The sequence below is a fragment of the Lycium barbarum genome, chromosome 7 (assembly GCF_019175385.1).
Source record: "Lycium barbarum isolate Lr01 chromosome 7, ASM1917538v2, whole genome shotgun sequence".
In the NCBI taxonomy this organism is placed as follows: Eukaryota; Viridiplantae; Streptophyta; class Magnoliopsida; order Solanales; family Solanaceae; genus Lycium; species Lycium barbarum.
The window spans coordinates 116,005,281-116,025,342 of NC_083343.1; the positions used below are offsets into that span (position 1 = coordinate 116,005,281).

Sequence of the window (20,062 nt, forward strand, 5' to 3'; positions counted from 1 at the left end):
AAAAAAAAAAAAAAAAAAAAAACAAGTCATGAAGAAATATCTACATTGTAAACTTTTTAAATCAGAGACACTTTTCCACAGTTACCTGGTTGTAGTAGAATTTTAGTATACAAGTGTGATACATTAAAATAGAGTGACATAAAAGTGTATGGTGTATGTATGTAAAGTGTATGTTGTATGTATATTGTATGCATATCAATTGTATGTGTGGTGTTTTGGCGTGATGACTATAAAATGTGTTGAAATATATGTAAGTTGATCGCAGATTGCAATTAGGCAGAGATATTTGTATGCACGCGAATACAACTGTGCATTTCGCTTGCGGGCAGATACAATGTATTTCGCTTGCGCAGATGCTATGTATTCGCTACATTGCCACATTTTGAGACAAACTGTTGCTACGTTTCATAAATACACAAACTATCATTATGTTTCGTATCACAAACAATTGATACGACAATTTACTCCTCCTTGGGTCTTAGTAAGTTCAACAAAATAACAAAGGGAAATATAGAAAATGACACAAACATTTTTTTTAAAGCATAGTCCACTAGGCATTTTTGGTGCCTAGGGCTAATTTTATAGATTTCTTAAAAGCAAACCACAAAGGAAAAATAACGTACACCGAATCAAAATGTGACGATTACAAAGGAAACCAACGGTGGCCTCTGTCACACCCCTACTTTACTAGGGTGTGATGGGCACCCGACCCCATACTCGGAGCCGAGCGAACCCGCTGACTCTTATTACATACTTAACCTCTTTAGACTCTTACATCAATAAGGAGTGGAAAACATAGTAAAGCTTTCAATTTATTTTTTTCATCGTACTCAAATCAAATATAATCTGTTATCATATGGACTTTATAACATAACATAAAACGACATTCACAATACCGACATCCTATACCCACGACTCTGTCTGCAAAGTCTCTAACATTTATCACACATCGTAGCACATGTACTTTGACTCGGTAGCACTCCGGGAACAAGTGGAGCTTGCCAACTCTGCTAGAATATCTTCTATATTAGCTTCAACTCATCTGGGTGCACCTGCGCGGCATGAAACGCAGCCCCCGAAGAAAGAGGGGGTCAGTACGAGCAATGTACTGAGTATGTAAGACAGGAATAGTAACATAGTAAGAAATGAGCGTATGAACAATAACTGCATGGAAACATGGAACATGTCATAGGGTAAAAGGGTAACCTGTACATATGAGTGCCCCTGGGCACGAATGCCATGCATGCTTGTCTAGTCGTATCATATCATGTCATGTCGTATCATATCATGTCATATCATATCATGTCATGTCATATCATATCATGTCATGTCATAGCGCCGAACAACGTCGGATCGTCCACATAGCGCCGAAATACGTCGGCTCGCCCATATATCCCGCGTCCGGGCATCCCGCGTCCGGGATGATAACGCCAGCTGACCAGGTGGCAATGCAACATATGTCCCTTCCCCTTCCCCATATATCCCTTCCCCCACCCCATGTGCATATACATATCTCACATACATATGTCATATAAGCATGCAGGAGAGCCCAAAGAAAATCATGTGTCCATCGGAGTGACGTAAGGTCGGTAACCTCCGATTATATTATGGAATAGCCATGGACATCGTGTCTCACCTTGTAGGGACAATTAATATAAGGCGAGACTATCAATGGAGAGTGTCATCATGAGAAAACATAGAACCGGGTCATAAGGCATCGTTTCACATACTTGGAACCTTTAAAATAGTCCTTATCCATAATAGAATTGAGAAATCAAGAAATAACTTAACATTTTCATATTGTCATATTCATGGTAGGAACATATCGTCAACATATCTATCATAGACATTTTCTCATATTTGACTTCATCGTTGTCATTATAAGATCATATTCATCATCTTAGTCATAAGAGCTTCCTATCTCTTAAAACTTGGTTTTCGAAAAAAAATATGGGCATTTTGAAGAAAAACAATTATGAACTTTTAGGAAAAGACTTATACCTTGGAGTCATAGACTTATAGCTTTTGCAAGTAAAGAAGATATATAAAAAAAAAGACATTTGAGACATTACGACTTGGGGATCATGCCTTTGAAAGAAAAGGGACGAGCCTTAACATACCTGTTCCACGTCCTATTAGCTACGCTTATGTGTCCGAGCTTGTAAGTCTACATTTAAGATAATTCACACTAATGTTAGCCTTTTCATCGTACACTTGTACCATAATTCAAATTATACTATTTTATATTCTGCCGAAAATCGGGCAGCATCTCCCCTGTTTATATGCCTAGCCCAAATTTTTAATTCAGCAGCCAACAACAACAACAACAATACCAACATCAAATATAATGTTTCCAACTCCAAAATATCTCATAAAACAGCCCACACGCTGTTTTCCAACTTTCATAACTAATTAACTCAGTATACAATTATTTAATCGCGTATTCTTCGTAAATAAACTAGTATTAGCACAAATAGAAAGAGATTCATACCTTTCTCCCTTTAATATTTCTTAATCTCCACTTTTCCATGCTAAATTTAGGCCACCACACACTGTTATATGATTCTGCACCAATAATTATACGCTACCCGGACTGAAATTTGGAATTTTATACCTGATTTGGGCAAAATTTGGTTTGGGGAGTTGGGGAGAACTCTCCAGATTTTTGGAGAGTTTTTGGGGGTGTTTTTCGTGCCCTTCAACTGAAAATGAGGGGGGTTTCCCCCTTTTTATGATGTTTAGAAGCTGCCAGAAGCAGCTGGAAAAGTGTTCAGCGCGATCGCGCTGCCTTCTGGCGCGTTCGCGCAGAGTTAATTAAATTCCTTCTGCGCGTTCGCGCCCCCTGTGGGCGCGTTCGCGCAAGTTTAAAATTACTGACTGGATGTTCGTTCAGTAAAACGGTCATAACTCTTGATCCCGATATCGTATGAGGGGCCACAACCTATGGTTGGAAAGCTAATTCAATTATCTACAACTTTTATTTCTGGGGTTTTTCCCAAATTCTAAACTTATAATGCCGGTTTTGCCCTTTCAATTCAGATCATCCGAAAACGTTTTCTTAAATCGTCTTTTTGGAGGGCTTATGCCCATTTTTGGGTTATGGGTCCTTCTTCGGACTTGCTCAACTTTCCATATACTATCCGTATGCATCTTCATATGTCCTTTATAAAACTTTGACATGTGGGCCCCACTTAGCTTGCAGCAACGAGGGCTTTTCGTCAATTAACATATGAACTAATTTACACCATATGGTCTCCAAATGTCATATATATGCTATTATTACCTTCTTATAACACAACCTTCATTCTGAAATTGATTTTCAGATTTTTGTTCAGCGCGTTCGCGCCACGTTGGGGCGCGTTCGCGCTGTATTGGCCCTTTGGCCCATTCTAAGCCGTCTACAGTTTTTGGTAACGCAAAATTTTTCCGGGGTGTAACAGCCTCACCTTTTAAGTCACATTGTTTTGCAAGAGCAGTATGTAAGATTGAATCTCGGGCATGCCATAGCTGAATTTGCCTATTACTGCATATTGGAGATTTTCTTGTAGAATCATACTCTCAATTTCCTCTATACTATATTGTATTGTTGGTTCACCATGTAAATACACGATGGGTTTCAACGGAATAGGGAGTATAGTTATTGTTTCTCCACTGTTTACGTGAAAAACAGTAGGTTGTGCATCACTGATTGCGTTTAAATTCGCCGGATTAAACAGTTTTGGATAAATAGTGTAAATATGTAGTAAAAGAATATTTTGTAAATCTTCTATTTTAGGTTAGTATAGTTTGTATCCTAATAGGACATTGTAACTATGGTATATTTACCAACTCAATCAATGAGAATGATGACGGAATTAATCTCTTTCATGGTATCAGAGCCCGTCTTGTAGGTGATGGCAAAACACAGCAGGCTGGCATTGATTGTGGTGAGACTTTCAGTCCGGTCGTAAAGCCAGCAACGATCCGCATTGTCTTAAGCCTAGCTCTATCTAAGCTTTGGCTCATTCATCAGTTGGATGTCAAAAATGCATTTCTTCATGGCGAGCTCAAGGAGACGGTTTATATGCATCAGCCTATGGGTTTTAGAGACCCATCTCGTCCCGATTATGTGTGTTTGTTGCGCAAGTCCTTATATGGGCTTAAACAGGCACCGAGAGCTTGGTATAAAAGATTTGCTGACTTTGTTTCTTCCATTGGTTTTGCTAATAGCAGGTATGACCACTCCTTGTTCATCTATCGCAAAGGCCACCACTTGGCTTACATTTTACTATATGTGGATGATATTATTCTTACTGCTTCGTCAGATGCTCTCTGCTGTTCTATTATGGACCTTCTTGGCTCAGAATTTTCTATGAAAGACTTAGGTCCTTTGAACTATTTTCTTGGCATTGCGGTGACCCGTCACAAGGGGGGTATGTTTCTATCACAACGAAGTTATGCGTCGGACATTATTGAACGTGTAGGAATGTCCTCGTGTAAGCCTTCTTCCACTCCGGTTGACACTAAACCGAAGGTCAGTGCCTCTTCTGGCGATCTGTGTGAAGATCCCACTCATTTCCGGAGCCTTGCAGGTGCTCTTCAGTATCTTACCTTCACCAGACCGGATATTTCTTATGCTGTCCAGCAGATTTGTCTTCATATGCATGCTCCACGAGATACGCATATGCTTGCTCTTAAGCGGATTATTCGGTATATTCAGGGTACACTTGATCATGGTTTGCATCTCTACTCATCGTCAGTTACTGATTTGGTTTCATACACTGATGCTGATTGGGGGGGATGTCCAGACACCAGACGCTCGACGTCGGGTTATTGCGTGTTTTTGGGAGATAATTTGATATCCTGGTCATCTAAGCGCCAACCTACTCTTTCCCGCTCTAGTGCGGAAGCAGAATATAGGGGGGTCGCTAATGTTGTTTCTGAATCATGCTGGATACGTAATCTTCTCTTGGAACTACATTGTCCGATCCCTAAGGCTACTTTAGTTTATTGTGATAATGTCAGTGCCATTTACCTGTCAGGAAATCCAGTCCAACATCAGCGCACCAAGCATATTGAGATGGATATACATTTTGTTCGTGAAAAGGTGGCGCGCGGCCACGTCCGTGTCCTTCATGTTCCGTCCCGATATCAGCTCGCCGATATTTTCACTAAAGGACTGCCGCAGGTCTTATTTGAGGATTTTCGGGACAGTCTCAGCGTTCGTATACCTCCCGTTTCGACTGCGGGGGTGTGATAAATAGTGTAAATATGTAGTAAAAGAATATTTTGTAAATCTTCTATTTTAGGTTAGTATAGTTTGTATCCTAATAGGACATTGTAACTATGGTATATTTACTAACTCAATCAATGAGAACGATGACAGAATTAATCTCTTTCAGTTTTGAATAATCTAAGGTTGGGAGTGGTGGAGCAACCTCAGAAGGAAGCTGCTCCATGGCCCAAGTGGCCATCAATGGCCGAAGAAGGCAAGGTTACACATACATGTTTTATTAATTCTTTCAATTATTTTTACGTGTTTCTTTTTTTTTTGTAATGCCTCCCCTAGTAGCTCCCTTCTTTTTTGCTCCCCCGGTGACTCGAACCCACGATCTTCGGTTCAGGTTGAACGTGAAGGATGCTTACCACCTGATCAACTCTCAATGCATGTGAAACATGTCCTTTCTCCTGTATCATTATTCGTTCACACTTCACCGTAATATGCAGGTCTTCATCTTTAGCTAGGGACTTAGATTGATTTGTTTTGAGGATTTATCCTCCTTACTAACTCTTCAATTTATAGAGATGATTTTGCCATGAATGTGAACCACATTTAATTTGTTTGTTATAGCATTATTGGCGTTTCCCTCGCTCTCTGATCCGTTCGTCCAACACTAATGTGGTTTTGGTTATAATACTTTTTTTTAATGGCTAGGGCAGTGATGGAGTGATTTTTACTAATGGAATTGAAATTGTAAAAAAGTAAAAGCAATAAAAAGGTTAAGAGAGATTCAACATCCGCTATATATATAAAATATACTTTTTTGTGATATATTTTCCTGCTTAGTCTGCTCCAAAATCATGCATGAAATTAAAACTTAGTAAGAGTTCGACTGATTGGTTTATGATGGACTCATTGTTTAGCTCATCTTCCCCATGTAACCTAGTGACCCGCCAAAATTCAGCTGAAGTTGCTCATTTAACATCCCTATGAAAAACTTGTATCTGCGCTACCCAGTTGTGGAGGCACAGTGCAGATTACGGGTTCGGCGGAACCCAATGACTTTGGCTCAAACTTTGTATCTCATGTCTACTTTTCGTGAAAAAATACCAATTGAAGTGTAGGGTTTCTTCAAACAACAAAGGGTTGGGTCAACTATTCAATCAAATGATATTGAGCATGTGTGTTAGAAATTCGAGTAAATTCCCTAAAAGGTCACCCATGTATTGAGAATTACCTATTGAAGAAAATATTTTATTGATAAACTTTATGTATCTATAAACGCTCTCTACAATCTCCACAACATAAAATCTATAGCAGCAGCCCTATTTATAATAGTATAAAACCTACTTTAACTCAAAATAGGAAAACCTATTACTATACTAATTTGACTATAAATCATAATTGCACATGGATTAAAATGCCAATCCTAACCAATTTTGGTTTCCTACAATTTTGAATTATTATTTCCAACATTCTCCCATAATTCAAAATTGTATATCTGATTCTTGATGCACTGGTCACCATCTTCCAATTGTTGAAGCACTTGTTTCTAACCCATCAATCGTTGAAACACTTTCTCTTCAACCGTCACTCACCATCTTCCAATTTGTTGAAGCACTTTCTCTTCAACCTTCACAATCGTTGGAACACTTTCTCTCCAGCATTCCAATTTGTTGATGCACTTTCTCACCAACCTTCAATTGTTGAAACACTTTCTCTTCAACCTTCACAATCGTTGGAACACTTTCTCTCCAACATTCCAATTTGTTGATGCACTTTCTCATCAACCTTCAATTGTTGAAGTACTTTCTCTTCAACCTTCACAATCGTTGGAGCACTTTCTCTTCAATCTTTACAATCGTTGGAGCACTTTCTCTCCACCATTCCAATTTGTTGATGCACTTTCTCATTAACCTTCAATTGCTGAAGCACTTTCTCTTCAACCCTCACTCGTTGGAGCACTTTCTCTCCAACATTCCAATTTGTTGATGCACTTTCTGACCAATTTTTTTTTTAAACTCACTTATCCAATTTTTGGAGAAGATCGTTCCTTCCTCTTGTGCAAATTTATTTTCACCTTTTGAAACCTGCAATGTTTTTTTTTTTTCAATCATTCTCAGCATGATTGTTTTTCACATGCATATTATTGGCCCGGCGTGTGCCAACAAAATCATTGTCCTGACGGGCAGCATATAGAGATTATAGCCGCCCGCCGGCAGCGAAAACTCTTTAATTCTTTACCAGGATCATAAAAGCTCTAATACCAAATTAACAAAAAAAAAATATTGATCGACTCTATGAATCTCTACAATCTCTCTTAGACTCTCTGTTCTCTCTGCAACATAAAATGAATAGCAGCAGTCCTATTATAATAGTATAAAACCTACTTTAACTCAAAATAGGAAAACCTATTCCTATACTAATTTGACTATAAATCCTAATTGGACATGGATTAAAATACCAAATCGTAATCAATTTTGGTTTCCTACAATTTTGAATCATCATTTCCAACACCTATAAATATATCTTTATTTCGTTTAAGACTAGAATATCACCCAACCATCACTATTTTCCTCAGAATATAATACCAAACACACAAAACCCACCTTCTCTCCTAGTTGACATGTCAAGTCATATAAAATTTTATTTTTAATAATAAATTTATTTAACTCATTAAATTCATTTAACTCAACCCAACCCAAACTCATTTAACCAACCAACTCGCGTCTTATACCCATTTTAACATGGTTAGGAAACATCAAAAAGCGTAACTTTTATACCCAATTTTGAATTTTTTTGCATTTTGCACCCTTAACGTATACTCCCTTTTATGATTTTCATTCTATCCTATTTCGTTTTAGCGATATGCACTCTAATGTCTGTATTAATTTTCTATATTTTTTTCTAGCGATATGCACCGTAGTCTCTATGTTGGTCCATTTTTATTCGAGGAAATGTTATATTTTACAATTGGGTCCATTTCATTCTATAAAAATTTCAATCTTTTTGGTAAATTATTTCTTTAAATCTAAATGTCCTACCAACCTTCAACTAAAAGAAATTGACCCAAATGTGACTATCTACATTCATTCCCTCTATTAGGTCCATTATATTTTATTCAAAATATATATATATATATATATCTTTTACAATTGGGTCCATTTTACTCTATAAAAGTTTCATCTAATAGGTAAACCAGTTCCTTAAAACTAAAGGTTCTAAAAATCTTCAATAAAAAGAAAACGACCCAAATGAAACTAAAGATACATTGAGTTAGAGAGAAATGAAAACATACCAAAAATTATCTTTTAATAGGTAAATTAGTTCTTTAAAACTGAAAAATCTAAGAACCTCTAACAGATTTTTTTATTTTTTTTTGTAAAAAAGAAGACCCAACTGAAACAAAAGGTACATTGATTTTAGAGAGAAATAAGAAGATACCAAAATGGGTATTTGAGTTCAGAATTAACATAGATTATTAGGATGATATCGCAAAAAAAAAAAAAAAAAAAAGGATAGGGCGCAAATCATAAAGGAAGTATTCGTTAAGGGTGCAAAATGTCAAAAATCCAAAATCGGGCGTAAGAGTTACGTTTCTTTGATGTTTTCTAACCATGTCAAGAGCCTGTTTGGCTTGGCTTATTTTAGGTATTTTAAGCCAAAACAATTTTTTAGCACTTTTGTAGTGTTTAGGTAAAATAAAAAAGTGTTTTTAAGCGTTTGTTTTTTAGGCCAAACGGACAAAAATAAACCAAAAGCCATAAGCTAGAATTTCTAACTTATAGCTTTATAAGCCCATCCAAACGGGCTCTAAATGGGTATAAGACATAAGTTGGTTGGTTAAATAGGTTTGGGTTGGGTTGAGTTAAGGGATTTAATGAGTTAAGTAAATTTATTATAAAAAATACAATTTTATGTGACATGGCATGTCAACTAGGAGAGAAGGTGGGTTTTGTGTGTTTAGTAAATTATGAGAAAAATAATAATAATAATTGAGTTATATTATAGGTCAAAAAGAAACAAAAGTGATATTTATAGGAAATTCTCAATACATGAGTGATCTTTTAGGGAATTTACTCCAAAAAAATAATCTAATATGTACAAATAATTTACTCAGAATCTAATAAGTAAAATGAATTGTGATTTAGAACTCATAAATTAACTATTCTGACTCCGCCTCTAACGCTGCCACCCTTTATTGGATGTCAACTCTTAATCTGATGGTTCATTTAGATTTGAGACCAAGAGATGTTTTATGTTGGGTAAATTAATATTTTCTTTCTTTTACTCTATGTTCTGTTCGTTATGGTGTAAGTAAATGCTCACTTCAATTCAGATAAGGTGTACAATTTTACTTTGCTACATGTTTTATGGTTGTAGTGGTAAAAACATTGCCATATGTGTCCCTAATTTTTATTTTATACTTTTTTTCTCCATCCCATTTTATATGAAGACGTTTGACTGAATACGAAGTTTAAGAATAAAGGAAGACTTTTGAAATTTGTGTAGCTAGAAATTATTTTATTAATGGTAAGAAGGTAAATTTAAAGTTGAATTGTTACTAAATATAGAAACGTGTCATTTTTTTTTAGTGACTAAAAAAGAAAGAGTGTCGTGGAGTCAGGAATTGAAGTTTGTGGGTTCGGGGTCCTAATTTTTTAAAGTTATTGGGTTCTAAATTAATAATTTATACATATTTGACAAAAAATTTAATACAAATATATGGTTTGGATCACATATTTTCAATCGTTCTATGCAAATACAAGAAGAAAAGAGAGTCGTGTGAATTTTTACTCCCTATGTCAAAAACAAGAATAGAACCGATTAAGAACAAAGTACATTTAGATTCTTTTTTTTCCCCCTTCATATTTTCAAGTATTGTATCAGGCATATGAAGTAGTGTTGGATTAATTAATGGTGGTTCTCCGATCAACATTGAAATCTCCGACGAAGAACAAAAAAGAAAAGAAAATGGCCCTTCACACAAAGATAAGGACATATGTCGCAAAGAATGAAAAGGATACACAGGTTAAGCTGGTGTACAACAGATATTGGGCTCCAGCTTAGACATAAGGATGATGACAACTTGGGCTTCAGCATACACAACCCAATATACAAGATACTGATGATGATAAATCAAGAGTTGATAACCAAAAATTGGATTTTCCTTTTTTAATTATGCACAGTGACACTTGTAAATATTTTATTTGGTTAGTTAGGAAATAGCAAATAAGAATAAGGACAGCTGTATAGTTTTGTTACGAGAGAATTATTTCTTTTCTGATATGTATAAATAGGAGTCCTTGTACACCATATTATTCTCCCTTACCATCTATTGGACAAGCATACTCATTGGTAATTCAGGATGAGAAGCAAAGAGAAATACATGCTTCTCCTACCTATCCAGGCGAATCTGCCTCTTTTTTGGTTGCTAATCAAGGACAAGGACCAGGAGATTTTAGGAGATACTTTGATAAGAGACAAAAAAGCTATGATAGCTTACTGCAAGAAGTTGGGTCACAGTATTGACCAGTGCTATAAGTTAAAAGGATTTCCACCTGATTTTAAGTTTACAAAATCAAAAGGAGTGCAGGGTAGAGTTCCGGTGAATAATGCTTTCACAAATGATGAATCTAAGACAGAGGGGGAGTGTAAGATGGGACAACTACTTCAGTAGGTTAAGATGGGACAACAAGGAGCAAATATTTCTGATGCCTTTCCAAATGTGAATTGTGCTGGTATAACCAAGTTCTTTAACTCTCCTGCTTTTTTTGTTCATACTAACTCTCAGTCTTGGATTCTAGATAGTGGTGCTAGTGAACACATGACTTTCAATCAAAAATTTCTTTTCAATTTCAAAGCTCTACCTAAGCCTGTGATGGTTAATTTGCCTAACTCCACTAAAGTTAAAGCTACTCATTCTGGATCTGTCACTATACTCCCCAATCTAGTTCTACATCATGTTTTATATGTTCCATATTTTAAATTCAATCCCTTATCTATGCAAGCATTCAATTTAATCAAGTTGTTTTGTTTACACCTACTTCTTGTTTTCTACAGGGCCTGAAGGGCCCTCTAGATATTGGTAACGGACACAAAGAGTCAATTTAATCAAGTTGTTTTGTTTACACCTACTTCTTGTTTTCTACAGGGCCTGAAGGGCCCTCTGGATATTGGTAACGGACACAGAGGACTATTTTCTCAAGTCAAAGCTTCCAACAATTAAGCCTAGAAATGTTCCTAAGTTCAGCAATAGTTTTATTTCCAGTACTAGTTCTTGTAAAGCTTTTAAAGCACTTGTTTTAGCTTCTAAAGCTCCTAGTTCAATTTCTTGTTTCAGTCTTTTTAATTCCAATGTAAAAGAAGAGTTGTGGCACTACAGATTAGGCCACATGCCTTTCAGCAATATGAAGAATATTTCTACTATTCCAGTTTCTTCTTTATGTTCAAAATTTTCTATTCCTTGTATCATTTTTCCTATGGCTAGACAATCCAAGCTGCCTTTTCCTAAAAGTTCAATATCTACTAACAAAATTTTTAAATTAATTCACATAGATGTTTGGGGACCCTATAAAACTCCAACACATGATGGTTTTAAGTTTTTCCTCACCATTGTAGATGATTATAGTAGGGGAACATGGACTTTTCTTCTAAGTAACAAATCCAATGCCTTTTCAGTTTTAAAATCCTTCCTAAGTATGGTGGGAAGACAATTTCAAACCAAAGTTCAAAAAAATAAGATCCGATAATGCCTTTGAGTTAGGTACTAGCAAAATTCAATCAGAATTTTTTCTATCTCAAGGCATTTTGCATCAAACCAGTTGTGTCTCAACTCCACAACAAAATGGGGTTGTGGAGAGAACATAAACACTTACTACAAACTGCTAGTAACAAATCCAATGCCTTTTCAGTTTTAAAATCCTTCCTAAGTATGGTGGGAAGACAATTTCAAACCAAAGTTCAAAAGTGCAAACTCCAATCAGATGTTTTTCAATCTCAAGGCATTTTGCATCAAACCAGTTGTGTCTCAACTCCACAACAAAATGGGGTTGTGGAGAGAAAACATAAACACTTACTACAAACCGCCAGGGCACTGATTTTTCAATCACATTTACCTATAAAATATTGGGAATATTGCATTCTTACTGCCACTTATCTCATAAATAGATTTCCATCTCAAGTCATGCAACTAAAAACACCCTATGAGCTTCTTTTTCAATCTCAACCTGATTATTCTTCCTTAAGGTGTTTTGGTTGCCTTTGCTTTGTTTCCACTTTATCAAGACCCAGAATCAAATTTCAACCAAAGGAAGTTCCCCGTATTTTCTTAGGTTATCCCCATGGCAAGAGAGAATACAAGGTTTTAGATATTCAAACTTTCACAATTTCCATTTCAAGGGATGTTGTGTTCCATGAAGGCATTTTTCCATTTGCCTCTATACATTCTCTTAACGCTACCCCTCCTTTGTTTTCTACTTCTACCTCTTCTGTACCTAGTTCATCACTTATTGCATCTCCATCACCACCTATTCCACTATCTTCTTCAACACCTCCTCCTAGTCCTATCATTTCCCATCAGAATGCACTTCTTTCTCCTAATTCTTCTATCTCTGCTTTTCCTAACTCTCTTTCCAATTCTCAGTCTCCTATTCCTCTTACTAATCTTCCTTCTCCAACTTGTCTCATTGCTGAACCTTCAACTCCTATCATTGAGACTATCCTTAGAAAATCTGCTAGAACTCATAAGGAACCATCTTACCTCAAAGACTACATATGCAATGCCATCCAAATTACTGATATTACCTCTTCATGTTTCCTTTCCCCGGTAACTCTTCCAAGTCTTTCTTTTTCTGGATTATCTAATTCTAATCAGATGTTGCTTAATTCCTTCTCAAATATTCAAGAACCCACTAGTTATGCACAGGCAGTTCACCACCCAGGATGGCTTGAAGCCATGGCAAAAGAAATAGCTACCCTTGAACTTAACAAGACCTGAGAAGTGGTCATGTTGACGCCTGACAGAAAAGCACTACCATGTAAATGGGTTTAGAAAGTGAAATATCATTCTGATGGCAGTGTTGAACGACTGAAAGCAAGACTATTCATAAGGGGTGACATACAGCAAGAAGGTGTGGATTTCATAGAAACATTTCCCCCCGTGGTGAAGATGACTACCATTCGATGTATTTTGGCTATTGTTGTTAAAAAGGTTGGGCTTTGTATCAGCTAGACGTAGATAATGCTTTTTTACATAGTGATTTAAATGAGGAGGTTTATATAAAGTTTTCCACAGGCATCCCATCCCCTTCATCTTCTCATGTTTGCAAGTTAAAGAAGTCTTTTTATGGAATTAGACAAGCATCTCGACGGTGGTATTCTAAATTAACCACTGCCCTCAATTTCAAAGGTTACAGTCACTCGATGAATGATTACTCTTTGTTTGTTAAGAAAACAAACTCCGCTATATCTATTGTTGCCATATATGTTGATGATATCATTTTGACTGGTAATGACATTGCAGAATTGAATGCTTTGAAGGTTTTCTTGAATGAGGAATTCAAAATCAAAGATTTGGGGGACTTCCATTACTTTTTAGGTATGGAAGTGTTGAGAGAATCACAGGGATTGATCCTTTCCCGGAGAAAAATTATGCTAGATCTCCTCCATGAATTTGATATCTTCAAGTGTTCTCCAGTATCCTGTCCTCTTGATTTAACAATTTCTTTATTGACAAACACTAGTGATCCCATTTCAGACCCAACTTTGTGTCGACATTTGCTGGGCAAGTTGAATTATCTTACTCACACTCAACCTAACTTATCCTTCACAATCCAACATCTGATCCAATATATGGAGGACCCTCGAATGCCTCATCTCCAAGCTGCATTTCGGGTTCTTCGATATCTTCTCAAAGATCCTGGTTTGGGTTTATTTCTCACTTCTTCACCTTCGTATGAGCTTCTGGCATTTTGTGATTCTGGTTGGGGTAAGTTCCCAGATTCCTGCAAATCGGTAAGTGGTTTCTATGTATCTCTTGGTTCATCTCCCATATCATGGAAATCGAAGAAGCAAACCTTAATCTCTCTCAATTCTGTAGAAGCTGAATATCGCTCAATGCAACGAGTTGTGGCTGAACTCACATGGTTGGTAAAACTATTTGATGATCTCTCTATCTCCATTTCCTTGCCTGTACCACTCCATTCTGATAGCCAGGCGGCAATTCACATTGCCAAAAATCCGATTTTTCACGAAAGGACCAAATATGTCGAACTCGACTGTCACTTTGTGTGACAATAATTTCTCACCGGTTTAATTTCCCTCTCCTATGTTCCTTCTTCTTCACAGCTTGCCGATCTCTTCACTAAATCGCTCACTAGGCTTGTTCACCACCAATTATTGGGCAAGTTGGGTGTACTTTCATCCCCCTCCAACTTGATGGGGGTGTTGGATTAATTAATGGTGGTTCTCCGATCAACATTGAAATCTCCGACGAAGAACAAAGAAGAAAAGAAAATGGCCCTCACACAATGATAAGGACATATGTTGCAAAGAATGAAAAAGATACACGGGCTAAGCTGGGTGTAACACAAATATTGGGCTAAGATTTATTTTGGGATCCAGCTTAGACTTGAGGATGATGACAACTTGGGCTTCAGCATACATGGCCCAATATACAAGATACTGATGATGATAAATCAAGACTTGATAATCAATACTTGATAACCAAGACTTGGTTTTTTCTTTTTTTTTTTTATTATGCACAATGACATTTGTAAATATTTTATTTGGTCAGTTAGGAAATAGCAAATAAGAATAGGTATAGCTGTATAGTTTTGTTACGAGAGAATTATTCCTTTTCTGATATGTATAAATAGGAGTCCTTGTACAACATATTATTCATCCAATACAAAGAGAAAATTTCTCAATCTTATTTTCATTTTGTCAAGTAGTGAGAAATTATTTCTCCATCAAATTATCAACCTTCAAATCTTAAAAAACTAGAAAAATATGCGTCAAATAAAAATATATACAAACATAAAAAGATAAAGGCCTCCGATCAAAGTTTCGCTTTAGGCCTCAAATATTGTTGAGTCATCTCTGTCGATACGTACAACATAGTAATGATGTGTTTTCAATTAATATATAAGGAGATTTAGATGAACGCACCTCCATTATTTCACCAAGGCAGATCGGCAGATGAGACGAAATAACTAACTGTAGTATTTTTTTTTTTATCTTCAGTTGCATCCGAAACCTCATAAATTAAATCTCCACTTGTTTCATCAATCACTAGGCCATTCTTACCTGCCGATTTTGGTCATAATACATGTGGAATACTCGTGTTAAGAGTATAAAGTCTTTCTCAACTACACAGCAATATTTTTAATTATCCCTATGCTAAAAATTGTGGGAAATGAAAAAGAAGCCATTCATAAAATATGGTAGCAGTACGGAGAGCTAATAGTATTTTGGTCGTGTTCATGTTTTAATAATTAGCGTAACCAGTTTCATCAGATAACGTTGAGACTTGAGAGATAGTAACTCTCTCCATTTCAAAATAAGTGGTATTTTTATCTTTATATTTTATTTCAAAATAAATAGTGTTTCACAAAAATTAAGAAAGCATTAATATTTTTCTTCCAATTTTACCCTTCTTGAAATTAATGTAGTTTCACATGACCAAGAAAATATTAAAGATCTACTTCTTTTGCAAGACATTTGATTAAGGTTGAATTATTAAAAACACTCTCACTTTTCAAGAATTATGAGTAATTTTCTTAATGGGTGTGCTCAAACTAAAAACACAACTTATTATAAAACTAAGGGAGTAATTTGTTTGTATAATAAAATGCATACTTTTGCATTAAAAATGAATTTTATAATGAAACATAGGAAAATTTGTTAAATTTTTCTGTCAAAAGAAAGAAGTTACTCAAATTTAAATTAGATATAGGAAAGAATAATAAAATTCCTAACCGAAAATGTCCCTGATGTATCCCTTGAATAGGAGAAACGATAGATTATGGATAAATACTCAATCACATTGGGTATTGAAGGAATTTAAACTCAGAGATTTATGCGGAGTAGTACATACCTCTTCTCTAGGATCGATGTGTATTATCATCACCAATTGTCAAACAGTTACTTACAGAATCACTTGTGGAGTCTTGTAAATTATCCACAACAATCACACTCTTATTTTAAGGATGTTTTTCTCTCTACTTTGTGGTGTATTTGGATGACCTCAAGCCACCCCTTTTATAGGACAATATTGAAACGTGTAACTCCTCTTCAATTTAAGAGTTACATTACCCCTTATCCCTTAACTCCCACTTCATTTCATGAATCACATAACTCTTCCTCTTTTTACTATAGGGAGTTATTTAGTGAAATTGTAACGAGTCCGGAACCAAAATGCCCCCCAAAAAAAAACCATTTTGAACCAAAATACCCTAACAATTTTTTTTTTACAAAACTACCTTTAGCGCAGTATAAAGCAGTACACGGAGACGAAGTCGTTAACTGCTTTAGCGCAGTATTTTGCTGCGCTATAGAAGTAGTTAAAAAAAATTCTATAATGCAGTAAAATACTGCGTTATAGAAACAGTACAAAAAAAAAATTGGCCAACTTTATTTTTTGAAACACTTAGTGTTTTTTTCCATACTTTGACCAATGACTAGTCGTGTGTAAGACTCCAAAACGTCAATATTTATATAGAACCTGATATTTTTTTCTGCGTACAATAATGTAGGCTCAATACATCAAGGATACGTCGACGTTCGGATCGTCATTTTAGGGGTTGAAAAGGTGCCCAAAGTAAGTTTTGTTTGAAAACTTTATGTGCTCTATATACATAGACATCCATTTTTGTTTGAAGACTTGCTATCATTAGCTTAAAGTTTTTTATTTTTAGGGTTTAAATTTAAGTGTGTTATTTTTTAAAGTGTAACTTTATTTCGAATATATGCGGTTTTTTGCGCTCGGACGTCCGATTTACGCGATTTTTTTTTTTTTGCAACATATTCGAAATAAAGTTACGCATTAAAAAATAAACACTTAAGGAACACTTAGTGTTTTTTTCCATAAAAATATCGCAACATCTTATTTTAATAAATTTTTTCTTTGCAACACTTAGTGTTTTTTCCATACTTTGACCAACGATTAGTCGTGTGCCAAGACTCCGAAACATCAATATTTTATATAGAACCTGATATTTTTTTCTGCGTACTATAATGTAGGCTCAATACATCAAGGATACGTAAACGTTCGGATCGTCGTTTTAGGGGTTGAAAAGGTACCCGAAGTAAGTTTTGTTTGAAAAAACTTAGTGCATCACACACTTTGTGATCCTTGAACTTAACATATGGTAGCCCACGGACTAGGTCCTTTGCCACTAGTTTGTTCAGCAAGGTGAAGCTTGCATGTCCTAATCTTTTGTGCCACAGTTCAGCATTATCATCCACAGCACTGAGACATGTCAAATCACCATCATCAGATGAGCCAAAGTTTGTTGCATAGATATTCTTGTATCTTTTTGCAGTTAGTACAACTTCTCCAGATTTGAGATTAGTGATAGTGCACACATGAGACAAAAACTCCACTTTGTTTCCTTTGTCACATATTTGTGACACACTCAGTAGACTGCAGCTTAAACCCTTCACGTAGTAAACATTTTCAATAGCGTGGGAGAGTGTCTTGCCAATTTTGCCAATATCAAGAATATATACTTTCTTCCCATTACCAAACGACACACTCCCATCTTTCAAGGCCTTGAGTGAGAGAAAATTTTCCGTCCTTCTGGTCATGTGCTTTGAGCAGCCACTATCAATAAACCATTTTTTACTGCTTCCTCTCACTCTGGCTTGCAAACAACGTTACTAGTTAGTCTTAGGAACCCAAGCTAACTTGGGTCCCTTGTAATCATAGAATGGGTGAATAAGAGCTCTATTTGCCCATGCAGGCAGAAAATATTTCATTTTGTGGGGACCAGGTCCCGCCTTCTTGGGTTTTTTATCAACATAAGCTCTGTTTTTGTACCTGGACTGAAATCTTGTTTTGCAGGAGTCCTTGTAATGACCAGTGCTGCCACAGTGGGTGCAAAGCCAATTATCCGCTACAGAAACATACTTGCTGTGAGGGTTGAATGGGGTCTTGGTTTTTTTATAATCAATTCCCTGTCTGCCATTATTACCCTTGCACATAACAGCCACTTTATCAGAGGAACAAGTCCAATTAAGAGACTTATCGAGTTCAGATTTCACGCGGCTTAGATCCTCTTGAAGTTGCATATTTCTTTCTAGCTCACTAGAGAGGTTCATTTTAGCCCTTTTGAGTTCACTATCAAGCTCAAAATAAATCTTACTTCCCACTTGCTTTCCCTTAGAGGGATTATTCACCCATTTGTTAATCTGACTAAGCAACAAGGCATTATCCCTGTTTAGCACTTCAACTTGTAATGAACATACTTCTCATATTTGTGAAATAAGTCATTCTGTTTAAAGTTCGTGCCAGAGCTTTCCATCTTGGAGAATCCACCATTTTTACGAATCATCTTATGGAAGCTTTTTGTAATGTAGGCCATATCAGACTCATCATCATTGAGTCACTTTTGGCCGCCTTCAGGACCAGGTTCTTCTCTTTCTTTGGCTCCCATCTCTCAATCTCTTTTTTCTTCTTTACCTCATAAGTTTTGAGATTTCCAATCAAGTCATCAATGGTCATTTTCTCTAGATCTTTGGCTTCTGCTATGGCATTAAATTTACTTTCCCAAGATCCTGGCAGAACACCAAGTATTTTTCAAACTCTCTTGTTGATTGGAATGACTTCGCCAAGAGGGTGAAGCTTGTATATCCTGAATCGAATCATCGTCCTTCATTCTGAATAGTTCATACTCAGTGGTGAGCATGTTTATTTTGAACTGCTTGACTTGAGAGGTTCCTTCATGAGCAGTCAGAAGGGCTTCCCATATTTCCTTGGCAGTTTCACAAGATGAAACACGATTGTATTCATCTGGTCCAATACCGCACATTAAAATCTTATTTGCCTTAAACCCCTTTTTAATGGCTTTTCTATAAGCTTTGGTATATTCTTTCCTGGGTTTTTCCTCTTGCTTCAAGACTCAGCATCAATCTTTGTAGGAACAAAAGGACCATCAAGAATAATGTCCTAGAGCTCAGAATCTTCAGCCATCAAATAGTAGTGCATTCTAGTTTTCCACCATCCATAATACTTTTCATTAAATCTTGGAGGCCGCGTGCCTGACTGTCCTTCCTCAAAGTTTGGTGGAGTAGCCATAATGAGAGATTCTTTCTAGGTGTTACCCTTTTCGAAAGAACCTGCTCTGATACCAATTGATAGAAACTAAACTTCCACCAGAACAAATAAGGGACTAGGTACCTTATCTGTTCCCTCAAGTTAAAACAGAAAGTAAACAAGATACGATGTTTACGTGAAAAAATCCTTCCTCAAGGGATTAAAAATCACAACCTACCCTAGTAGGATTTCCAACTTCACTAACTGAGCAACATCTTTTAGATTACAAGCCTTTTGCAACCAAGGAATTAGCCTACTAATCCCTCCTCTTACAATACCTCTATTGCAAGCACTTACTTGATTAACTCTAGCCAAGAACCAAACTAATTTAACTACCTCTAGCTGAACTTCAACTCATCATAACTAACTATAGTTACGTGTCAACACGAAAAGCTTAATAAACCAAACACCTACAAAAACTCTTCTCAAAAGAAGTGTAGGTTTACAATGTTTAGACCAAAATATAAAGACTAAAATAACCTAGGACTTAAGACATCTTCAGTATTGGGATCTGGTCCTTGGAGTTATTTAGTCTTGATCTTGAG

At 36.2% G+C, this 20,062-nt stretch overlaps 1 long non-coding RNA gene across 1 annotated transcript; it reads right to left on the bottom strand.

Annotated features, from left to right (window-relative positions):
* Window positions 1-785: 785 nt before the first annotated feature.
* On the bottom strand, window positions 786-16,415 carry LOC132603928 (uncharacterized). Its single transcript, XR_009568581.1, has 3 exons — window positions 16,299-16,415; window positions 15,371-15,508; window positions 786-1,052 (listed from the first exon to the last, which is right to left on the bottom strand). It is a non-coding gene; the product is annotated as an uncharacterized LOC132603928 (long non-coding RNA).
* Between the last annotated feature and the right edge of the window lie 3,647 nt (window positions 16,416-20,062).